The sequence below is a fragment of the Oncorhynchus gorbuscha genome, unplaced genomic scaffold (genome assembly GCF_021184085.1).
Source record: "Oncorhynchus gorbuscha isolate QuinsamMale2020 ecotype Even-year unplaced genomic scaffold, OgorEven_v1.0 Un_scaffold_1414, whole genome shotgun sequence".
Lineage (NCBI taxonomy): Eukaryota > Metazoa > Chordata > Actinopteri > Salmoniformes > Salmonidae > Oncorhynchus > Oncorhynchus gorbuscha.
The window spans coordinates 1-25123 of NW_025746199.1; the positions used below are offsets into that span (position 1 = coordinate 1).

Sequence of the window (25123 nt, forward strand, 5' to 3'; positions counted from 1 at the left end):
TAGGGCAGTGTGCAATGTGGTTGAGATTGCATCGTCTGTGGACCTATTTGGGCGGTAAGCAAATTGGAGTGGGTCTAGGGTGTCAGGTAGGGTGGAGGTGATATGGTCCTTGACTAGTCTCTCAAAGCACTTCATGATGACGGAAGTGAGTGCTACGGGGCGGTAGTCGTTTAGCTCAGTTACCTTAGCTTTCTTGGGAACAGGAACAATGGTGGCCCTCTTGAAGCATGTGGGAACAGCAGACTGGTATAGGGATTGATTGAATATGTCCGTAAACACACCGGCCAGCTGGTCTGCGCATGCTCTGAGGGCGCGGCTGGGGATGCCGTCTGGGCCTGCAGCCTTGCGAGGGTTAACACGTTTAAATGTCTTACTCACCTCGGCTGCAGTGAAGGAGAGACCGCATGTTTCCGTTGCAGGCCGTGTCAGTGGCACTGTATTGTCCTCAAAGCGGGCAAAAAAGTTATTTAGTCTGCCTGGGAGCAAGACATCCTGGTCCGTGACTGGGCTGGATTTAATCTTGTAGTCCGTGATTGACTGTAGACCCTGCCACATGCCTCTTGTGTCTGAGCCATTGAATTGAGATTCCACTTTGTCTCTGTACTGACGCTTAGCTTGTTTGATAGCCTTACGGAGGGAATAGTTGCACTGTTTGTATTCAGTCATGTTGCCAGACACCTTGCCCTGATTAAAAGCAGTGGTTCGCGCTTTCAGTTTCACGCGAATGCTGCCATCAATCCACGGTTTCTGGTTAGGGAATGTTTTTATCGTTGCTAGGGTTATTATGGGTTATTATGGGTTAGGGTTATTATGGGTTAGGGGTTAGGGCTATTATGGGTTAGGGTTATTATGGGTTAGGGGTGAGGGTTATTATGGGTTAGGGTTATTATGGGTTAGGGGTATTATGGGTTAGGAGTATTATGGGTTAGGGGTTAGGGGTATTATGGGTTAGGGTTATTATGGGTTAGGGGTGAGGGTTATTATGGGTTAGGGTTATTATGGGTTAGGGGTTAGGGGTATTATGGGTTAGGGGTGAGGGTTATTATGGGTTAGGGTTATTATGGGTTAGGGGTATTATGGGTTAGGGTTATTATGGGTTAGGGGTTATTATGGGTTAGGGTTATTATGGGTTAGGTTTATTATGGGTTAGGTTTATTATGGGGTAGGGTTATTATGGTTAGGGTTATTATGGTTAGGGATTAGTGTTATCATGGGGTAGGGTTAGAGGGTAGGGTTATTAGGGAGTAGGGGTTAGGGTTAGGGGTATTATGGGTTATGATGGGTTAGGGGTATTATGGGTTAGGGGCATTATGGGTTAGGGGTATTATGGGTTAGGGGTATTATGGGTTAGGGGTATTATGGGTTAGGGGTATTATGGGTTAGGGGTATTAGGGTTTAGGGGTATTATGGGTTTAGGGGTATTATGGGTTATGGGTATTATGGGTTATGGGTATTATGGGTTATGGGTATTATGGGTTAGGGGTATTGTGGGTTAGGGTTATTATGGGTTAGGGGAATTATGGGTTAGGGGAATTATGGGTTAGGGTTATGATGGGTTAGGGGTAGTATGGGTTAGGGTTATGATGGGTTAGGGGTAGTATGGGTTAGGGTTATGATGGGTTAGGGGTATTATGGGTTATGATGGGTTAGGGGTATTATGGGTTATGATGGGTTAGGGGTATTATGGGTTAGGGTTATTATGGGTTAGGGTTATTATGGGTTAGGGTTATTATGGGTTAGGGTTATTATGGGTTAGGGGTATTATGGGTTAGGGGTATTATGGGTTATGGGTATTAGGGTTTAGGGTTATTATGGGTTATGGGTATTATGGGTTAGGGGTATTATGGGTTTGGGTTATTATGGGTTTGGGTTATTATGGGTTAGGGTTATTATGGTTAGGGGTTAGGGTTATTATGGGGTAGGGGGTAGGGTTAGAGGGTAGGGTTATTAGGGAGTAGGGGTTAGGGGTAGGGTTAGAGGGTAGGGTTATTAGGGAGTAGGGGTTAGGGGTTAGGGTTATTATGGGGTAGGGGTAGGGTTAGAGGGTAGGGTTATTAGGGAGTAGGGGTTAGGGGTTAGGGTTATTATGGGTTAGGGGGTAGGGTTAGAGGGTAGGGTTATTAGGGAGTAGGGGTTAGGGGTTAGGGTTATTATGGGTTAGGGGGTAGGGTTAGAGGGTAGAGTTATTAGGGAGTAGGGGTTAGGGGTTAGGGTTATTATGGGTTAGGGGGTAGGGTTAGAGGGTAGGGTTATTAGGGAGTAGGGGTTAGGGGTTAGGGTTATTATGGTTTAGGGGGTAGGGTTAGAGGGTAGGGTTATTAGGGAGTAGGGGTTAGGGGTTAGGGTTATTATGGGGTAGGGGGTAGGGTTAGAGGGTAGGAATATTAGGGAGTAGGGGTTAGGGGTTAGGGTTATGATGGTTTAGAGGGTAGGGTTAGAGGGTAGGGTTATTAGGGAGTAGGGGTTAGGGTTATTATGGGTTAGAGCGTAGGGTTAGAGGGTAGGGTTATTAGGGAGTAGGGGTTAGGGGTTAGGGTTATTATGGGTTAGGGGTATTATGGGTTAGAGGGTAGGGTTAGAGGGTAGGGTTATTAGGGAGTAGGGGTTAGGGGTTAGGGTTATTATGGGGTAGGGGGTAGGGTTAGAGGGTAGGGTTATTAGGGAGTAGGGGTTAGGGGTTAGGGTTATTATGGTTTAGGGGTATTATGGGTTAGAGGGTAGGGTTAGAGGGTAGGGTTATTAGGGAGTAGGGGTTAGGGGTTAGGGTTATGATGGTTTAGGGTCATTATGTTTAGGGGTATTATCGGTTACTGGTTTGGGTTATTATGGGTTAGGGGGTAGGGTTAGAGGGTAGTGTTATTATGGGTTAGGGGTTATGGGGTAGGGTTAGACGGTAGGGGTTTTAGGGGGTAGGGGTTAGGGGTTAGGGGTTAGAGGTGTGTAGTTGGGACTTACTTGTTTGAGAAGCGGAATGGGATCATGTTCTGCAGGCTGGTGTGGTACTTGAAGTGTTTGTTGGGAGGGGGGTCCTCTTCCCTGTAGTCCAGGGAAGGTAGGCCCTCTGGATTCATCTCCATGGTGGCAGTAGATTCATTATTCCATATAACACTATCACTTATTTTCCTCTGTACATGGAGAAAGGAGGGGAGAGAGACAATTACAGTATAACAAGCCTTTATATCAAATGTACCATCAAAGAGTGTATTGTAACAAATGTACCATCAAAGAGTGTATTGTAACCAAGGAGGGGATAAATGTACCATCAAAGAGTGTATTGTAACCAAGGAGGGACAAATGTACCATCAAAGACAAAGTGTATTGGACAAAACCAAGGAGAGGACAAATGTACCATCAAAGAGACAAATGTATTGTAACCAAGGAGGGGACAAATGTACCATCAAAGACAAATGTACCATCAAAGAGTGTATTGTAACCAAGGAGGGGACAAATGTACCATCATTGTCAGGAGGGGACAAATGTACCATCAAAGACTGTATTGTAACCAAGGAGGGGACAAATGTAACCAAGGAGGGGACCACCAAAGAGTGTAGAGAGAGAGAGAGAGAGAGAGAGAGAGAGAGAGAGAGAGAGAGAGAGAGAGAGAGAGATGGGTGGGAGATGGAGATGGACACACTGGTTGCCCTCTAGGTTACAGAGAGCTGGTCATCCCATCCACCACACTACCAGGTGGGTGGTATAGAGGAGACGGACCCACTGGTTGTCCTCTAGGTTACAGAGAGCTGGTCATCCCATCCACCATACTACCAGGTGGGTGGTATAGAGGAGATGGACCCACTGGTTGTCCTCTAGGTTACAGAGAGCTGGTAGTCCCCATCCACCACACTACCAGGTGGGTGGTATAGAGGAGATGGACCCACTGGTTGTCCTCTAGGTTACAGAGAGCTGGTAGTCCCATCCACCACACTACCAGGTGGGTGGTATAGAGGAGATGGACCCACTGGTTGTCCTCTAGGTTACAGAGAGCTGGTCATCCCATCCACCACACTACCAGGTGGGTGGTATAGAGGAGATGGACCCACTGGTTGTCCTCTAGGTTACAGAGAGCTGGTAGTCCCATCCACCACACTACCAGGTGGGTGGTATAGAGGAGATGGACCCACTGGTTGTCCTCTAGGTTACAGAGAGCTGGTAGTCCCATCCACCACACTACCAGGTGGGTGGTATAGAGGAGATGGACCCACTTTTTGTCCTCTAGGTTACAGAGAGCTGGTCATCCCATCCACTATACTACCAGGTGGGTGGTATAGAGGAGATGGACCCACTGGTTGTCCTCTAGGTTACAGAGAGCTGGTAGTTCCATCCACCACACTACCAGGTGTGAAACAGGGTATAGAGGAGATGGACCCACTGGTTGCCCTCTAGGTTACAGAGAGCTGGTAGTCCCATCCACCACACTACCAGGTGGGTGGTATAGAGGAGATGGACCCACTGGTTGTCCTCTAGGTTACAGAGAGCTGGTAGTCCCATCCACCACACTACCAGGTGGGTGGTATAGAGGAGATGGACCCACTAGTTGTCCTCTAGGTTACAGAGAGCTGGTCATCCCATCCACCAAACTACCTGGTGTGATACATGGAAGAGACTCGGGCAGTATGCTAATTTGGTATAGAGCAGACCTAACCCACTATTACATTTGTCAAAAAAAGGAACATTTTACATTTTGTTGTCCTCTGTAATAATAGTCCATAGGATGCTTTGTTGCGATATAGGAAGCCGATTCTAGATTTAATTTAGGATTGGGAGATGCTTAATGTGAGTCTGAATGGAGAGTTTACAGTCTAACCAGACTCCTAGGTATTTGTAGTTGTACACATATTCTAAGTCAGAACCGTCCAGAGTAGTGATGCCGGACTGGCGGGCAGGTGCGGGCAGCGATCGGTTGAACAGCATGCCTTTAGTTTTACTTGCATTTAAGAGCCGTTGAAGGCCACGGAAGGAGATTTGTATGGCATTGAAGCTCGTCTGGAGGTTAGTTAACACAGTGTCCAAAGAAGGGCCAGAAGTATACAGAATGGTGTCGTCTGCGTAGAGGTGGATCAGAGAATCACCAGCAGCCAGAGCGACATCATTGATGTATACAGAGAAGAGAGTCGGTCCAAGAATTGAACCCTGTGGCACCTCCATAGAGACTTCCAGAGGTCCGGACAACAGACCCTCCGATTTGACACACTGAACTCTATCTGAGAAGTAGATGGTGAACCAGGCGAGACAGTCATTTGAGAAACCAAGGCTGTTGAGTCTGCTGATAAGAATGTGGTGATTGACAGAGTAAGAATGAATACGGCTGCACAGTATTGTCTCTTATCGATGGCGGTTATGATATTGTTTAGGACCTTGAGCGTGGCTGAGGTGCACCCATGACCAGCTCTGAAACCAGATTGCATAGCGGAGAAGGTACGGTGGGATTCGGAGAAGGTACGGTGGGATTAACTTTGGCTTTCGAAGACCTTAGAAAGGCAGGGTAGAATATATATAGGTCTATAACAGTTTGGGTCTAGAGTGTCTCCCCCTTTGAAGAGGGGGATGACTGCAGCTTTCCAATCCTTGGGAATCACAGACGATACGAAAGAGAGGTTGAACAGGCTAGTAATAGGGGTTGCAACAATTTCGGTAGATCATTTTAGAAAGAGAGGGTCCAGATTGTCTAGCCCAGCTGATTTGTAGGGGTCCAGATTTTGCAGCTCTTTCAGAACATCAACTATCTAGATTTGGGTGAAGGAGAAGTGGGGAGGCTTGGGCGAGTTGCTGTGGGGGGTGCAGGCCTGTTGACCGGGGTAGGGGTAGCCAGGTGGAAAGCATGTTCCATGATCTCGCCATCACGGTTGACAACTCCATTGTGTCCTCCTCCCAGAGCGTGATGGCGTGATCCTGGACAACACCCTGTCGTTCTCAACCAACATCAAGGCGGTGGCCCGTTCCTGTAGGTTCATGCTCTACAACATCCGCAGAGTACGACCCTGCCTCACACAGGAAGCGGCGCAGGTCCTAATCCAGGCACTTGTCATCTCCCGTCTGGATTACTGCAACTCGCTGTTGGCTGGGCTCCCTGCCTGTGCCATTAAACCCCTTCAACTCATCCAGAACGCCGCAGCCCGTCTGGTGTTCAACCTTCCCAAGTTCTCTCACGTCACCCCGCTCCTCCGTTCTCTCCACTGGCTTCCAGTTGAAGCTCGCATCCGCTACAAGACCATGGTGCTTGCCTACGGAGCTGTGAGGGGAACGGCACCTCAGTACCTCCAGGCTCTGATTAGGCCCTACACCCAAACAAGGGCACTGCGTTCATCCACCTCTGGCCTGCTCGCCTCCCTACCACTGAGGAAGTACAGCTCCCGCTCAGCCCAGTCAAAACTGTTCGCTGCTCTGGCCCCCCAATGGTGGAACAAACTCCCTCACGACGCCAGGACAGCGGAGTCAATCACCACCTTCCAGAGACACCTGAAACCCCACCTCTTTAAGGAATACCTAGGATAGGATAAGTAATCCCTCTCACCCCCCTTTAAGATTTAGATGCACTATTGTAAAGTGACTGTTCCACTGGATGTCATAAGGTGAATGCACCAATTTGTAAGTCGCTCTGGATAAGAGCGTCTGCTAAATGACTTAAATGTAAATGTAATGTAATGTATGGCCAGCCATAGAGAAAAGCTTATTTAAATTCTCAATTATCGTAGAATAGTGTTTCTACGATAATTGAAAAAAACAGTGTTTCCTAGCCTCAGAGCAGTGGGCAGCTGGGAGGAGGTGTTCTTATTCTCCATGGACTTTACAATGTCCCAGAACTTTTTTGAGTTTGTGCTACAGGATGCAAGTTTCTGTTTGAGAAAGCTAGCCTAGGCATTTGTAACTGCCTGTTTATATTGGTTCCTAACTTCCCTGAAAAGTTGCATATCACGGGGCTATTCGATGCTAATGCAGTATGACACAGGATGTTTTTGTGTTGGTTAAGGGTCGTCAGGTCTGGGGAGAACCAAGGGCTATATCTGTTCCTGTTTCTACATTTTTTGAATGGCGCATGCTTATTTAAGATGATGAGGAAAGCACTTTTAAAGAATAACCAGGCATCCTCTACTGACGGGATGAGGTCAATATCCTTCCAGGATACCCGGGCCAGGTCAATTAGAAAGGCCTGCACGCTGAAGTGGTTTAGGGAGCGTTTGACAGTGATGAGAGGTGGTCATTTGACCGTAGACCCATTACGGATGCAGGCAATGAGGCAGTGATCGCTGAGATCTTGGTTGAAGACAGCAGAGGTGTATTTGGATGGCAACTTGGTTAGGATGATCTGTGAGGGTGCCCGTGTTTACAGATTTGGGGATGTACCTGGTACGTTCATTGATAATTTGTGTGAGATTGAAGATAGATTTGGGGCAATCAATTCACATATGGTGTCCAGGGCACAGCTAGGGGCAGAGGGTGGTCTATAGCAAGCGGAAACGGTGAGAGACTTGTTTCTGGAAAGGTGGATTTTTAAAAGTAAAATCTTGAATTGTTTGGGTACAGACCTGGATAGCATGACAGAACTCTACAGATTAGCTCTGCAGTAGATTGCAACTCCACCCCTTTGGCAGATCTATCTTGTCGGAAAATGTTATAGTTAGGGATGGAAATTTCAAGGTTTTTGGTTCATTTCTTAAGTCAGGATTCAGACACGGCTAAGACATCCGGGTTGGCAGAGTGTGCTAACGCAGTGAGTAAAACAAACTTAGGGAGGAGTCTTCTAATGTTAACATGCATGAAACCAAGGCTTTTATGGTTACAGAAGTCAACAAATGATAGCGCCTGGGGAATAGGAGTGGAGCTAGGCACTGCAGGACCTGGATTCACCTCTACAACACCAGAGGAACAGAGGAGGAGTAGGATGAGGGTAGGTCTAAAGGCTATAAGAACTGGTCGTCTAGTGCGTTCAGAACAGAGGAGGAGTAGGGTAAGGGTAGGTCGAAAGGCTATAAGAACTGGTCGTCTAGTGCGTTCAGAACAGAGGAGGAGTAGGATGAGGGTAGGTCTAAAGGCTATAAGAACTGGTCGTCTAGTGCGTTCAGAACAGAGGAGGAGTAGGGTAAGGGTACGGCTAAAGGCTATAAGAACTGGTCATCTAGTACGTTCAGAACAGAGAGTAAAAGGAGCCGGTTTCTGGAAGTGATAGAATAGATTCAAGGCATAGTGTACAGACAAAGATATGGTAGGATGTGAATACAGTGGAGGTAAACCTATGTATTGAGTGATGATGAGAGAGATATTGTCTCTAGAAACATAACTTAGACCAGGTGATGTCACCGCATGTGTGGGAGGTGGAACTAAAGGGTTAGCTAAGGTATATTGTGCAGTTGCAAGAAGCTCAACAGTGAAATAAGGCAATGATTACTAACCATAACAGCAATGGACAAGGCATATTGACGTTAGGGAGAGGCATGCGTAGCCGAGTGTGACCTTAATTGCTTTCCGTCTGTAAGCTGTTAGAATGGTTGTTAAGACACTATGTTCATTCATTGTTTATGGTTCATTGAACAAGCATGGAAAACAGTGTTTAATAAATCCCTTTACAATGAAGATCTGTGAAATTATTTGGATTTTTACTAATTTTTTTGATATTTATTTTTATTTTTCCCTTTTGTACTTTAACTATTTGTACATGTCTATAACCCTGTACATACCCATAATATGACAATTGAAATGTGTCTATTCCTTTGAAACATGTGACTGTAATGTTCACTGTTCATTTTTATTGTTTATTTCACTGTTGTTTATTATCTACTTCACTTGCTTTGGCAATGTTAACATATGTTTCCCATGACAATAAAACACTTTGAAAGAGAGAGAGAGACAGAGAGAGAGAGAGAGAGAGAGAGAGAGAGAGAGAGAGAGAGAGAGAGAGAGAGAGAGAGAGAGAGAGAGGAGGTGGTGAAGGAGATTAAATGTACTTACGTAAGAAAGCCCTGAGATGATCTCCTTCTCTGGTGTTTGGTAAACATTCATTGTGTCTGAGGGATAAAAGAACAGACAGAAAATAACCCTGTAATCAAATGAGGGTTAGGGTTATACCCCCCCACCAGAGGGTTAGGGTTATACCCCCCACCAGAGGGTTAGGGTTATACCCCCCCAGAGGGTCAGGGTTATACCCCCCCCCACCAGAGGGTTAGGGTTATACCCCCCACCAGAGGGTTAGGGTTATAATAATAATAATAATAATATAATAATATATGCCATTTAGCAGATGCTTTTATCCAAAGCGACTTACAGTCACGGGTTAGGGTTATACCCCCCCAAGAGAGGGTCAGGGTTATACCCCCCCCCACCAGAGGGTTAGGGTTATACCCCCCCCACCAGAGGGTCAGGGTTATACCCCCCACACCAGAGGGTTAGGGTTATACCCCCCCCCACCAGAGGGTTAGGGTTAGCAGTAAAGTCAGTCTGTTAGCAGTAAAGTCAGTCTGTTAGCAGTAAAGTCAGTCTGTTAGCAGTAAAGTCAGTCTGTCGTTAGCAGTAAAGTCAGTCTGTCGTTAGCAGTAAAGTCAGTCTGTTAGCAGTAAAGTCAGTCTGTTGTTAGCAGTAAAGTCAGTCTGTTAGCAGTAAAGTCAGTCTGTCGTTAGCAGTAATGTCAGTCTGTTAGCAGTAAAGTCAGTCTGTTAGCAGTAAAGTCAGTCCCACCAGTTAGCAGTAAAGTCAGTCTGTCGTTAGCAGTAAAGTCAGTCTGTTAGCAGTAAAGTCAGTCTGTCGTTAGCAGTAAAGTCAGTCTGTTAGCAGTAAAGTCAGTCTGTTAGCAGTAAAGTCAGTCTGTTAGCAGTAAAGTCAGTCTGTTAGCAGTAAAGTCAGTCTGTTGTTAGCAGTAAAGTCAGTCTGTTAGCAGTAAAGTCAGTCTGTTAGCAGTAAAGTCAGTCTGTTAGCAGTAAAGTCAGTCTGTTAGCAGTAAAATCAGTCTGTTAGCAGTAAAGTCAGTCTGTCGTTAGCAGTAAAATCAGTCTGTCGTTAGCAGTAAAATCAGTCTGTCGTTAGCAGTAAAATCAGTCTGTTAGCAGTAAAGTCAGTCTGTTAGCAGTAAAGTCAGTCTGTTAGCAGTAAAGTCAGTCTGTTAGCAGTAATGTCAGTCTATACCCCCACCAGAGGATTAGGTTAGTAAAGTCAGTCTGTCGTTAGCAGTAAAGTCAGTCCAGAGTCGTTAGCAGTAAAGTCAGTCTGTCGTTAGCAGTAAAGTCAGTCTGTCATTAGCAGTAAAGTCAGTCTGTCGTTAGCAGTAAAGTCAGTCTGTTAGCAGTAAAGTCAGTCTGTTGTTAGCAGTAAAGTCAGTCTGTTGTTAGCAGTAAAGTCAGTCTGTTAGCAGTAAAGTCAGTCTGTTAGCAGTAAAGTCAGTCTGTTAGCAGTAAAGTCAGTCTGTTAGCAGTAAAGTCAGTCTGTTAGCAGTAAAGTCAGTCTGTCGTTAGCAGTAAAGTCAGTCTGTCGTTAGCAGTAAAGTCAGTCTGTTGTTAGCAGTAAAGTCAGTCTGTTGTTAGCAGTAAAGTCAGTCTGTTGTTAGCAGTAAAGTCAGTCTGTTAGCAGTAAAGTCAGTCTGTTAGCAGTAAAGTCAGTCTGTTGTTAGCAGTAAAGTCAGTCTGTTAGCAGTAAAGTCAGTCTGTTGTTAGCAGTAAAGTCAGTCTGTTAGCAGTAAAGTCAGTCTGTTGTTAGCAGTAAAGTCAGTCTGTTAGCAGTAAAGTCAGTCTGTTAGCAGTAAAGTCAGTCTGTTAGCAGTAAAGTCAGTCTGTTGTTAGCAGTAAAGTCAGTCTGTTAGCAGTAAAGTCAGTCTGTTAGCAGTAAAGTCAGTCTGTTAGCAGTAAAGTCAGTCTGTTAGCAGTAAAGTCAGTCTGTTAGCAGTAAAGTCAGTCTGTTAGCAGTAAAGTCAGTCTGTTAGCAGTAAAGTCAGTCTGTTGTTAGCAGTTCAGTCTGTTAGCAGTAAAGTCAGTCTGTTAGCAGTAAAGTCAGTCTGTTGTTAGCAGTAAAGTCAGTCTGTTAGCAGTAAAGTCAGTCTGTTAGCAGTAAAGTCAGTCTGTTGTTAGCAGTAAAGTCAGTCTGTTAGCAGTAAAGTCAGTCTGTTAGCAGTAAAGTCAGTCTGTTAGCAGTAAAGTCAGTCTGTTGTTAGCAGTAAAGTCAGTCTGTTAGCAGTAAAGTCAGTCTGTTAGCAGTAAAGTCAGTCTGTTAGCAGTAAAGTCAGTCTGTTAGCAGTAAAGTCAGTCTGTTAGCAGTAAAGTCCGTCCAGTTATGTTGACACAGTGGAAACATGATCTAACCTGTGATATGTTCATAAGAGTGACAACAGCGTGCTACACAGACATCGATCTATTTACAACGGCCTGATTTCCCATAAAACACTTCAATTAAAAACCATTCGACTGTGACAAAAACACACACTGTCATGACAAGTGAACTAACTTCCATGTATAACATTTTTAAAAAGCTAAAAGAAAGTTAAAAATGTTCCACTAGTCATCTCCTTCTGTTCTTTTCAACTTATTTCACAACTACAACAACAAAGTGTCACAAGTGTGTGTGTGTGTGTGTGTGTGTGTGTGTGTGTGTGTGTGTGTGTGTGTGTGTGTGTGTGTGTGTGTGTGTGTGTGTGTGTGTGTGTGTGTGTGTGTGTGTGTGTGTGTGTTGTCAGTCTGTTCCAGGCGGTTCTGGTGTATGAGATCCTGAACTATGCAGAAAACCCTGGGTCGTCTACTCTGCTCACGTGTGTGTGTAGTGTAAAGTGTCTGTGTGTGCAGTGTGTGTGTGTGTGTGTGTGTGTGTGTGTGTGTGTGTGTGTGTGTGTGTGTGTGTGTGTGTGTGTGTGTGTGTGTGTGTGTGTGTGTGTGTGTGTGTGTGTGTGTGTGTGTGTGTGTGTGTGTGTGTGTGTGTGTGTAATCCAGTCACAGACTAGCAAATACAAACACAAATCAAATCTAACATCATCACCCGTGGACTGGGTTTAGCTTGGCAGTGTCATACTGTCCTGGTTTAGCTTTGATCAGAGGAGGGAGACTCCTCATAACATTGTCTTAGCTTTGAAGAACACGAGAAGAACTAAGAGAACAATACCTTGGCTGGAGAGAGAGAGGAAAGGAGAGAGCGGTTTGTAGAGTAGTAGCCACTGAAACTTAACTGAAACCTTGGCTCCTGGCGCTCTGGGATAGACAGTCCCGTGCCTCTCACTGAACTTGACCGCGACTCAAAGGTTAGCCTGTGCAGAGGTCTTTGTCGTAGGGCTGTGCAGAGGTCTTTGTCGTAGGGCTGTGACTATTATGACATTTGGGGTGATGACTCCTTGTCATGCAAAATGTACATGGATATTGTAATAATTATAGCTAGGACACATACCTAATGAATTATAGCTAGGACACATACCTAATGAATTATAGCTGGGACACATACCTAATGAATTATAGATGGGACACATACCTAATCAATTATAGCTAGGACACATACCTAATGAATTATAGCTAGGACACATACCTAATGAATTATAGCTAGGACACATACCTAATGAATTATAGCTAGGACACATACTTAATGAATTATAGCTAGGACACATACCTAAATGATTATAGCTAGGACACATACCTAATGAATTATAGCTAGGACACATACCTAATGAATTATAGCTAGGACACATACCTAATGAATTATAGCTAGGACACATACCTAATGAATTATAGCTAGGACACATACCTAATGAATTATAGCAGGGACACATACCTAATGAATTATAGCTGGGACACATACCTAATGAATTATAGATGGGACACATACCTAATCAATTATAGCTAGGACACATACCTAATGAATTATAGCTAGGACACATACCTAATGAATTATAGCTAGGACACATACCTAATGAATTATAGCTAGGACACATACTTAATGAATTATAGCTAGGACACATACCTAAATGATTATAGCTAGGACACATACCTAATGAATTATAGCTAGGACACATACCTAATGAATTATAGCTAGGACACATACCTAATGAATTATAGCTAGGACACATACCTAATGAATTATAGCTAGGACACATACCTAATGAATTATAGCTAGGACACATACCTAATGAATTATAGCTAGGACACATACCTAATGAATTATAGCCAGGACACATACCTAATGAATTATAGCGAGGACATACCTAATGAATTGTAGCTAGGACATACCTAATGAATTATAGCAGGGACACATACCTAATGAATTATAGCTAGGACACATACCTAATGAATTATAGCTAGGACACATACCTAATGAATTATAGCTAGGACACATACCTAATGAATTATAGCTAGGACACATACCTAATGAATTATAGCGAGGACATACCTAATGAATTATAGCTAGGACACATACCTAATGAATTATAGCTAGGACACATACCTAATGAATTATAGCTAGGACACATACCTAATGAATTATAGCTAGGACACATACCTAATGAATTATAGCTAGGACACATACCTAATGAATTATAGCTGGGACACATACCTAATGAATTATAGCTAGGACACATACCTAATGAATTATAGCTAGGACACATACCTAATGAATTATAGCTAGGACACATACCTAATGAATTATAGCTAGGACACATACCTAATGAATTATAGCGAGGACATACCTAATGAATTGTAGCTAGGACATACCTAATGAATTATAGCGAGGACATACCTAATGAATTGTAGCTAGGACATACCTAATGAATTATAGCTAGGACACATACCTAATGAATTATAGCTAGGACACATACCTAATGAATTATACCTAGGACACATACCTAATGAATTATAGCTAGGACATACCTAATGAATTATAGCTAGGACACATACCTAATGAATTATAGCTAGGACATACCTAATGAATTATAGCTAGGACACATACCTAATGAATTATAGCTAGGACACATACCTAATGAATTATAGCTAGGACACATACCTAATGAATTATAGCTAGGACATACCTAATGAATTATAGCTAGGACATACCTAATGAATTATAGCTAGGACACATACCTAATGAATTATAGCTAGGACACATACCTAATGAATTATAGCTAGGACACATACCTAATGAATTATAGCTAGGACATACCTAATGAATTATAGCTAGGACATACCTAATGAATTATAGCTAGGACACATACCTAATGAATTATAGCTAGGACACATACCTAATGAATTATAGCTAGGACACATACCTAATGAATTATAGCTAGGACACATACCTAATGAATTATAGCTAGGACACATACCTAATGAATTATAGCTAGGACACATACCTAATGAATTATAGCAGGACACATACCTAATGAATTATAGCTAGGACATACCTAATGAATTATAGCTAGGACACATACCTAATGAATTATAGCTAGACACATACCTAATGAATTATAGCTAGGACACATACCTAATGAATTATAGCTAGGACACATACCTAATGAATTATAGCTAGGACACATACCTAATGAATTATAGCTAGGACACATACCTAATGAATTATAGCAGGACACATACCTAATGAATTATAGCTAGGACACATACCTAATGAATTATAGCTAGGACACATACCTAATGAATTATAGCTAGGACACATACCTAATGAATTATAGCTAGGACACATACCTAATGAATTATAGCTAGGACACATACCTAATGAATTATAGCTAGGACACATACCTAATGAATTATAGCTAGGACACATACCTAATGAATTATAGCTAGGACACATACCTAATGAATTATAGCTAGGACACATACCTAATGAATTATAGCTAGGACACATACCTAATGAATTATAGCTAGGACACATACCTAATGAATTATAGCTAGGACACATACCTAATGAATTATAGCTAGGACACATACCTAATGAATTATAGCTAGGACATACCTAATGAATTATAGCTAAGGACACATACCTAATGAATTATAGCTAGGACACATACCTAATGAATTATAGCTAGGACACATACCTAATGAATTGTAGCTAGGACACATACCTAATGAATTATAGCAGGGACACATACCTAATGAATTATAGCTAGGACACATACCTAATGAATTATACCTAGGACACATACCTAATGAATTATAGCTAGGACACATACCTAATGAATTGTAGCAAGGACACATACCTAATGAATTATAGCTAGGACACATACCTAATGAATTATAGATGGGACACATACCTAATGAATTATAGCTAGGACACATACCTAATGAATTATAGCGAGGACATACCTAATGAATTGTAGCTAGGACATACCTAATGAATTATAGCTAGGACACATACCTAATGAATTATAGCCAGGACACATACCTAATGAATTATAGCGAGGACATACCTAATGAATTATAGCTAGGACATACCTAATGAATTATAGCTAGGACACATACCTAATTAATTGTAGCTAGGACATACCTAATGAATTATAGCTAGGACACATACCTAATGAATTATAGCTAGGACATACCTAATGAATTATAGCTAGGACACATACCTAATGAATTATAGCTAGGACACATACCTAATGAATTATAGCTAGGACACATACCTAATGAATTATAGCTAGGACACATACCTAATGAATTATAGCTAGGACACATACCTAATGAATTATAGCTAGGACACATACCTAATGAATTATAGCAGGGACACATACCTAATGAATTGTAGCTAGGACACATACCTAATGAATTATAGCTAGGACACATACCTAATGAATTATAGCTAGGACACATACCTAATGAATTATAGCTAGGACACATACCTAATGAATTATAGCTAGGACACATACCTAATGAATTATAGCTAGGACACATACCTAATGAATTATAGCTAGGACACATACCTAATGAATTGTAGCTAGGACACATACCTAATGAATTATAGCTAGGACACATACCTAATGAATTATAGCTAGGACACATACCTAATGAATTATAGCTAGGACATACCTAATGAATTATAGCTAGGACACATACCTAATGAATTATAGCTAGGACATACCTAATGAATTATAGCTAGGACATACCTAATGAATTATAGCTAGGACACATACCTAATGAATTATAGCTAGGACACATACCTAATGAATTATAGCTAGGACACATACCTAATGAATTATAGCTAGGACACATACCTAATGAATTATAGCTAGGACACATACCTAATGAATTATAGCAGGGACACATACCTAATGAATTATAGCTAGGACACATACCTAATGAATTATAGCAGGGACACATACCTAATGAATTGTAGCTAGGACACATACCTAATGAATTATAGCTAGGACATACCTAATGAATTATAGCTAGGACACATACCTAATGAATTATAGCTAGGACATACCTAATGAATTATAGCTAGGACATACCTAATGAATTATAACAGGGACACATACCTAATGAATTGTAGCTAGGACACATACCTAATGAATTATAGCTAGGACACATACCTAATGAATTATAGCTAGGACACATACCTAATGAATTATAGCTAGGACACATACCTAATGAATTATAGCTAGGACACATACCTAATGAATTATAGCTAGGACACATACCTAATGAATTATAGCAGGGACACATACCTAATGAATTATAGCTAGGACACATACCTAATGAATTATAGCTAGGACATACCTAATGAATTATAGCTAGGACATACCTAATGAATTATAGCTAGGACACATACCTGATGAATTATAGCTAGGACACATACCTAATGAATTATAGCTAGGACACATACCTAATGAATTATAGCTAGGACACATACCTAATGAATTATAGCTAGGACACATACCTAATGAATTATAGCTAGGACATACCTAATGAATTATAGCTAGGACACATACCTAATGAATTATACCTAGGACACATACCTAATGAATTATAGCTAGGACACATACCTAATGAATTATAGCTAGGACATACCTAATGAATTATACCTAGGACACATACCTAATGAATTATAGCTAGGACACATACCTAATGAATTATAGCTAGGACACATACCTAATGAATTATAGCTAGGACACATACCTAATGAATTATAGCTAGGACACATACCTAATGAATTATAGCTAGGACATACCTAATGAATTATAGCTAGGACACATACCTAATGAATTATAGCTAGGACACATACCTAATGAATTATAGCTAGGACACATACCTAATGAATTATAGCTAGGACATACCTAATGAATTATAGGGACACATACCTAATGAATTATAGCTAGGACACATACCTAATGAATTATAGCTAGGACACATAGTAAATGAATTGTAGCTAGGACACATACCTAATGAATTATAGCAGGGACACATACCTAATGAATTATAGCTAGGATATACCTAATGAATTATAGCTAGGACACATACCTAATGAATTATAGCTAGGACACATACCTAATGAATTATAGCTAGGACACATACCTGATGAATTGTAGCTAGGACACATACCTAATGAATTATAGCAGGGACACATACCTAATGAATTATAGCTAGGTTATACCTAATGAATTATAGCTAGGACACATACCTAATGAATTATAGCTAGGACACATACCTAATGAATTATAGCTAGGACACATACCTAATGAATTATACCTAGGACACATACCTAATGAATATAACACAGCTTTGTTGACACCCTTGGCTCAAAAAACGAATGGTTTTGACCACTTGGAACTGTTGGAATTTGATCTCTGATTGTGCTGTTCTCCTTGTAAAATGACCACCAACATTAACTACTTAACTTAAAGAATGAAGCTATATGTCCTTGGAAATAAAGTTGACCCCCTACTGAGTAAACTATATGTCCTTGGAAATAAAGTTGACCCCCCTACTGAGTAAACTATATGTCCTTGGAAATAAAGTTGACCCCCCTACTGAGTAAACTATATGTCCTTGGAAATAAAGTTGACACCCTACTGAGTAAACTATATGTACTTGAAAATAAAGTTGACACCCCTACTGAGTAAACTATATGTCCTTGGAAATAAATTTGACCCCCTACTGAGTAGACTATATGTCCTTGGAAATAAAGTTGACCCCTACTGAGTAAACTATATGTCCTTGGAAATAAAGTTGACCCCCTACTGAGTAGACTATATCAATAGGTTATAGAGGGAGATACAGTCCTTGGAAATAAAGTTGACCCCCTACTGAGTAAACTATATGTACTTGAAAATAAAGTTGACACCCTACTGAGTAAACTATATGTCCTTGGAAATAAAGTTGACACCCCTACTGATTAAACTATATGTCCTTGGAAATAAAGTTGACACCCCTACTGAGTAAACTATATGTACTTGAAAATAAAGTTGACACCCCTACTGAGTAAGGTTATATGTACTTGGAAATAAAGTTGTCCCCAGCACTCCCTAAAATAAACATATTACAATAATTGTAATGTAATTACTATGACCATTTTTTATGTCTTAGATTCACGGTGAGTCAACACCATAACATGATAGGTTCCACGACTACAGGATAGTTGTCAGGGCTCTTTAACATCCCATCTGGCTTGTTCCAATCAAATCAAATCAAACCACTTCATGATTGTGTTATTGTTGTTGATTCTAGAGTCAAAATACAGTTTTATATCTTTATGTTTGAAGCCTGAAATGTGGCAAAAGGTCAAAGTTCAAGGGGGCCGAATACTTTCGCAAGGCATCAATAGGTTATAGAGGGAGATACATAGAGTCAACACCACTCTGACATCAATAGGTTATAGAGGGAGATACATAGAGTCAACACCACTCTAACATCAATAGGTTATAGAGGGAGATACATAGAGTCAACACCACTCTAACATCAATAGGTTATAGAGGGAGATACATAGAGTCAACACCACTCTAACATCAATAGGTTATAGAGGGAGATACATAGAGTCAACACCACTCTAACATCAATAGGTTATAGAGGGAGATACATAGAGTCAACACCACTGTCTCTGTGTCAAAGGCTTCACTCACTGAAAGCACATGATTCAATATGTCAAAGTTAACGTTGAGTCAAACATTCACAGACCAGTAACCACTGGAAAGAGACAAAGGAGCGACAATAAAGAAAATAGGTAGGTGAGAGGGTGAGGGAGGTGAGAGGGTGAGGGAGGTGAGTGTGTGAGGGAGGTGAGAGGGTGAGGGGAGGTGAGAGGGTGAGGTAGGTGAGAGGGTGAGGGAGGTGAGAGGGTGAGGAAGGTGAGAGGGTGAGGGAGGTGAGAGGGTGAGGGAGGGGAGGTGAGAGGGTGAGGGAGGTGAGAGTGTGAGGGAGGTGGAGGGTGAGGGTGTGAGTGTGTGAGAGGTGAGAGGGTGAGGGAGGTGAGAGGGTGAGGGAGGTGAGAGGGTGAGGGAGGTGAGTGTGTGAGGGAGGTGAGAGGGTGAGGGAGGTGAGAGGGTGAGGGAGGTGAGAGGGTGAGGGAGGTGAGTGTGTGAGGGAGGTGAGAGGGTGAGGGAGGTGAGTGTGTGAGGGAGGTGAGAGGGTGAGGGAGGTGAGAGGGTGAGGGAGGTGAGTGTGTGAGGGAGGTGAGAGGGTGAGGGAGGTGAGAGGGTGAGGTAGGTGAGAGGGTGAGGGAGGTGAGAGGGTGAGGAAGGTGAGAGGGTGAGGGAGGTGAGAGGGTGAGGGAGGTGAGAGGGTGAGGGAGGTGAGAGGGTGAGGGAGGTGAGAGGGTGAGGGGGTGAGAGGGTGAGGGAGGTGAGAGGGTGAGGGAGGTGAGAGGGTGAGGGAGGTGAGAGGGTGAGGGAGGTGAGTGTGTGAGGGAGGTGAGAGGGTGAGGGAGGTGAGAGGGTGAGGGAGGTGAGAGGGTGAGGGAGGTGAGTGTGTGAGGGAGGTGAGAGGGTGAGGGAGGTGAGAGGGTGAGGGAGGTGAGTGTGTGAGGGAGGTGAGAGGGTGAGGGAGGTGAGAGGGTGAGGGAGGTGAGTGTGTGAGGGAGGTGAGAGGGTGAGGAAGCACGACAACACTGAGTTTATAACGGTGACTTGGCATTCTTCATTATTTTACAGAGTCAGGGTTACAAAGGTGGAAACACTGAAATAACACAGAAATTCAGAGCAGTAACCACTGAAAGAAAGAGACAAAGGAGTGACAATAAAAACAATAGGTGAGGGAGCACGACGATGACGACAACACTGAGTGTGTGTGTGTGTGTGTGTGTGTGCGTGTGTGTGTGTGTGTGTGTGTGTGTGTGTGTGTGTGTCAGTACCAGTTAAACGTTTGGACAAATCTACTCATTCAAGGGTTTTTCTTTATTTTTTGACTATTTTATACCTTATAGAATAATAGTGAAGACTGACCTCCACAATCACCTGACCTCAACCCAATTGAGATGGTTTAGGATGAGTTAGAAAAGCAGCCAACTAGAGCTCAGCATATGTGGGAACTCCTTCAACACCGTTGAAAAAGCATTCCAGGTGAAGCTAGTTGAGAGAATACCAAGAGTGTGCAAGGCTGTAATCAAGGCAAAGGGTGGCTACTTGATTCCATGTGTTATTTCATAGTAACCATATCATGTCTGGTTTGGGTAAGATAATGTAACAACCATATGGTCTGGTTTGGGTAAGATAATGTAACAACCATATGGTCTGGTTTGGGTAAGATAATGTAACAACCATATGGTCTGGTTTGGGTAAGATAATGTAACAACCATATGGTCTGGTTTGGGTAACAACCATATGGTCTGGTTTGGGTAAAGATAATGTAACAACCATATGGTCTGGTTTGGGTAAGATAATGTAACAACCATATGGTCTGGTTTGGGTAAGATAATGTAACAACCATATGGTCTGGTTTGGGTAAGATAATGTAACAACCATATGGTCTGGTTTGGGTAAGATAATGTAACAACCATATGGTCTGGTTTGGGTAAGATAATGTAACGCAACTTTCCCTTTACAACAAATAAAGTGTCAGTCAGTCATTTTTTTAGTCATAAATATTTTTTTTCCCTATAAAATAACTCTCCACTTGGCACATTCTTCAGTTCAACATCTAGTTTTGATTTACATTTGGGTGGTAGTGACGTTGGATTTTGGGTTAAAAGTTATTGGGGGGGTGAGGGGAGACAACCTTGATTCAACTTCATCACATAGATTGGTTTTGGTTGAGATAACGTGGAGATAACGTTGATTCAACTTCATCACATAGATTGGTTTTGGTTGAGATAACGTGGAGATAACGTTGATTCAACTTCATCACATAGATTGGTTTTGGTTGAAATGATGTGGAGATAACGTTGATTCAACTTCATCACATAGATTGGTTTTGGTTGAGATAACGTGGAGATAACGTTGATTCAACTTCATCACATAGATTGGTTTTGGTTGAGATAACGTGGAGATAACGTTGATTCAACTTCATCACATAGATTGGTTTTGGTTGAGATAACGTGGAGATAACGTTGATTCAACTTCAACACATAGATTGGTTTTGGTTGAAATGACGTTGCAATAACGTTGATTCAGGGGGAAGGAATTGGAGACTAAGAGGAACAGTGACAAATATTGGATGTATTGATCAAATCAACAAGAAAGTCATTTTATGACATCCTGCTGTGGTACGGACACTTTGCTGGACAATAGTTATTGCAATAAATGTTTTTAAAATCTATAACCACCTTTGTCCACTAGGGGGCAGTGTTTATTAGCATATAACAGCATATAACGGTACTGAGCTGAACAGCTACAGTGAGCTCATTTTCCTGTTTAGTTCTGCGTTATCTTTTTACTTTAGTGTTTTGGTCTTCCAGAACTTATGTTCTAATGTATTTAATCGCCATCTTGCTTTCCCCATGTATCCATATCGCTGCTGCATGTTCACAGAACGTTCTGCAATGAAACACAATGAAAACCGCGATATAACCCACATGGGACAGACGAGAACAGAATGGAAACACCAAGCAGCTGAATGAGAATCATGTGATAAGAGGAAACCCTGAGGAACCAATCTATTTCTCACCACAACTAAACTACTATTAGAAAGATATACAGAAATACTCTATAGAAATACTCTATAGAAATACTCTATATGAATACTCTATATGAATACTCTACAGAAATACTCTATAGAAATACTCTATAGAAATACTCTACAGAAATACTCTATAGAAATACTCTATATGAATACTCTATATGAATACTCTATAGAAATACTCTATAGAAATACTCTACAGAAATACTCTATAGAAATACTCTATAGAAATACTCTACAGAAATACTCTATAGAAATACTCTATATGAATACTCTATATGAATACTCTATAGAAATACTCTACAGAAATACTCTATAGAAATACTCTATAGAAATACTCTACAGAAATACTCTATAGAAATACTCTATATGAATACTCTATATGAATACTCTATAGAAATACTCTATATGAATACTCTATATGAATACTCTATAGAAATACTCTATAGAAATACTCTATAGAAATACTCTATATGAATACTCTATATGAATACTCTATAGAAATACTCTACAGAAATACTCTATAGAAATACTCTATAGAAATACTCTATATGAATACTCTATATGAATACTCTATAGAAATACTCTACAGAAATACTCTATAGAAATACTCTATAGAAATACTCTACAGAAATACTCTATAGAAATACTCTATAGAAATACTCTACAGAAATACTCTATAGAAATACTCTATATGAATACTCTATATGAATACTCTATAGAAATACTCTATAGAAATACTCTACAGAAATACTCTATAGAAATACTCTATAGAAATACTCTACAGAAATACTCTATAGAAATACTCTATATGAATACTCTATATGAATACTCTATAGAAATACTCTATATGAATACTCTATATGAATACTCTACAGAAATACTCTATAGAAATACTCTATAGAAATACTCTACAGAAATACTCTATAGAAATACTCTATATGAATACTCTATATGAATACTCTATAGAAATACTCTATAGAAATACTCTACAGAAATACTCTATAGAAATACTCTATAGAAATACTCTACAGAAATACTCTATAGAAATACTCTATATGAATACTCTATATGAATACTCTATAGAAATACTCTACAGAAATACTCTATAGAAATACTCTATAGAAATACTCTACAGAAATACTCTATAGAAATACTCTATATGAATACTCTATAGAAATACTCTATAGAAATACTCTACAGAAATACTCTACAGAAATACTCTATAGAAATACTCTATAGAAATACTCTACAGAAATACTCTATAGAAATACTCTATATGAATACTCTATATGAATACTCTATAGAAATACTCTATATGAATACTCTATATGAATACTCTATAGAAATACTCTACAGAAATACTCTATAGAAATACTCTATAGAAATACTCTATATGAATACTCTATATGAATACTCTATATGAATACTCTACAGAAATACTCTATAGAAATACTCTATAGAAATACTCTACAGAAATACTCTATAGAAATACTCTATATGAATACTCTATATGAATACTCTATAGAAATACTCTATAGAAATACTCTATATGAATACTCTATATGAATACTCTATAGAAATACTCTACAGAAATACTCTATAGAAATACTCTATAGAAATACTCTATATGAATACTCTATATGAATACTCTATAGAAATACTCTATATGAATACTCTATAGAAATACTCTATAGAAATACTCTATAGAAATACTCTATATGAATACTCTATATGAATACTCTATAGAAATACTCTACAGAAATACTCTATAGAAATACTCTATAGAAATACTCTATAGAAATACTCTATATGAATACTCTATATGAATACTCTATAGAAATACTCTATAGAAATACTCTACAGAAATACTCTATATGAATACTCTATAGGAATACTCTATAGGAATACTCTACAGAAAACCTCTATAGAAATACTCTATAGAAATACTCTATATGAATACTCTATAGGAATACTCTATATGAATACTCTACAGAAAACCCAGATAGGAATACTCTATAGGAATACTCTATTTGAATACTCTATAGAAATACTCTATAGGAATACTCTACAGAAATACTCTATATGAATACTCTATAGGAATACTCTATTGGAATACTCTATAGGAATACTCTACTGAAATACTCTATAGGAATACTCTATAGGAATACTCTATAGGAATACTCTATTGGAATACTCTATAGGAATACTCTACAGAAATACTCTATAGGAATACTCTATAGGAATACTCTATAGGAATACTCTATAGGAATACTCTATAGGGATACTCTATTGGAATACTCTATAGAAATACTCTATAGGAATACTCTACAGAAATACTCTATAGGAATACTCTATAGGAATACTCTATAGGAATACTCTATAGGAATACTCTACAGAAAACCTCTATAGGAATACTCTATAGGGATACTCTATTGGAATACTCTATAGGAATACTCTATAGGAATACTCTACAGAAAACCTCTATAGGAATACTCTATAGGAATACTCTATTGGAATACTCTATAGAAATACTCTATTGGAATACTCTATAGAAATTCTCTATAGAAATACTCTATAGGAATACTCTATAGGAATACTCTATAGGAATACTCTATAGAAATAATCTATAGGAATACTCTATAGAAATAATCTATAGGAATACTCTATAGGAATTCTCTATAGAAATACTCTATAGGAATACTCTATAGAAATACTCTATATGAATACTCTATAGGAATACTCTATAGAAATACTCTATAGGAATACTCTATAGAAATACTCTATATGAATACTCTATAGGAATACTCTATATGAATACTCTATAGGAATACTCTATAGGAATACTCTATAGGAATACTCTATAGGAATACTCTATAGGAATACTCTATTGGAATACTCTATAGGAATACTCTATAGGAATACTCTATAGGAATACTCTACAGGAATACTCTATAGGAATACTCTATATGAATACTCTATAGAAATCATATATAGGTAGTTAATCAAGTTGTTTATAAACTGACAAAGGGAGCATCATATTAACATTATTACATAGACACTATAAAAGCTGCAAAAAAAACTATGATTAGAAACATTAAGGGTAAAGACTCTGGGAGGGTGGAGATATTCTG

At 40.2% G+C, this 25123-nt stretch overlaps 1 long non-coding RNA gene across 1 annotated transcript; it reads right to left on the bottom strand.

Annotated features, from left to right (window-relative positions):
• Nucleotides 1-2925: 2925 nt before the first annotated feature.
• Nucleotides 2926-12202, bottom strand: LOC124022765. Its single transcript, XR_006836626.1, has 3 exons — nucleotides 12067-12202; nucleotides 8944-8999; nucleotides 2926-3125 (listed from the first exon to the last, which is right to left on the bottom strand). It is a non-coding gene; the product is annotated as an uncharacterized LOC124022765 (long non-coding RNA).
• Nucleotides 12203-25123: the final 12921 nt, after the last annotated feature.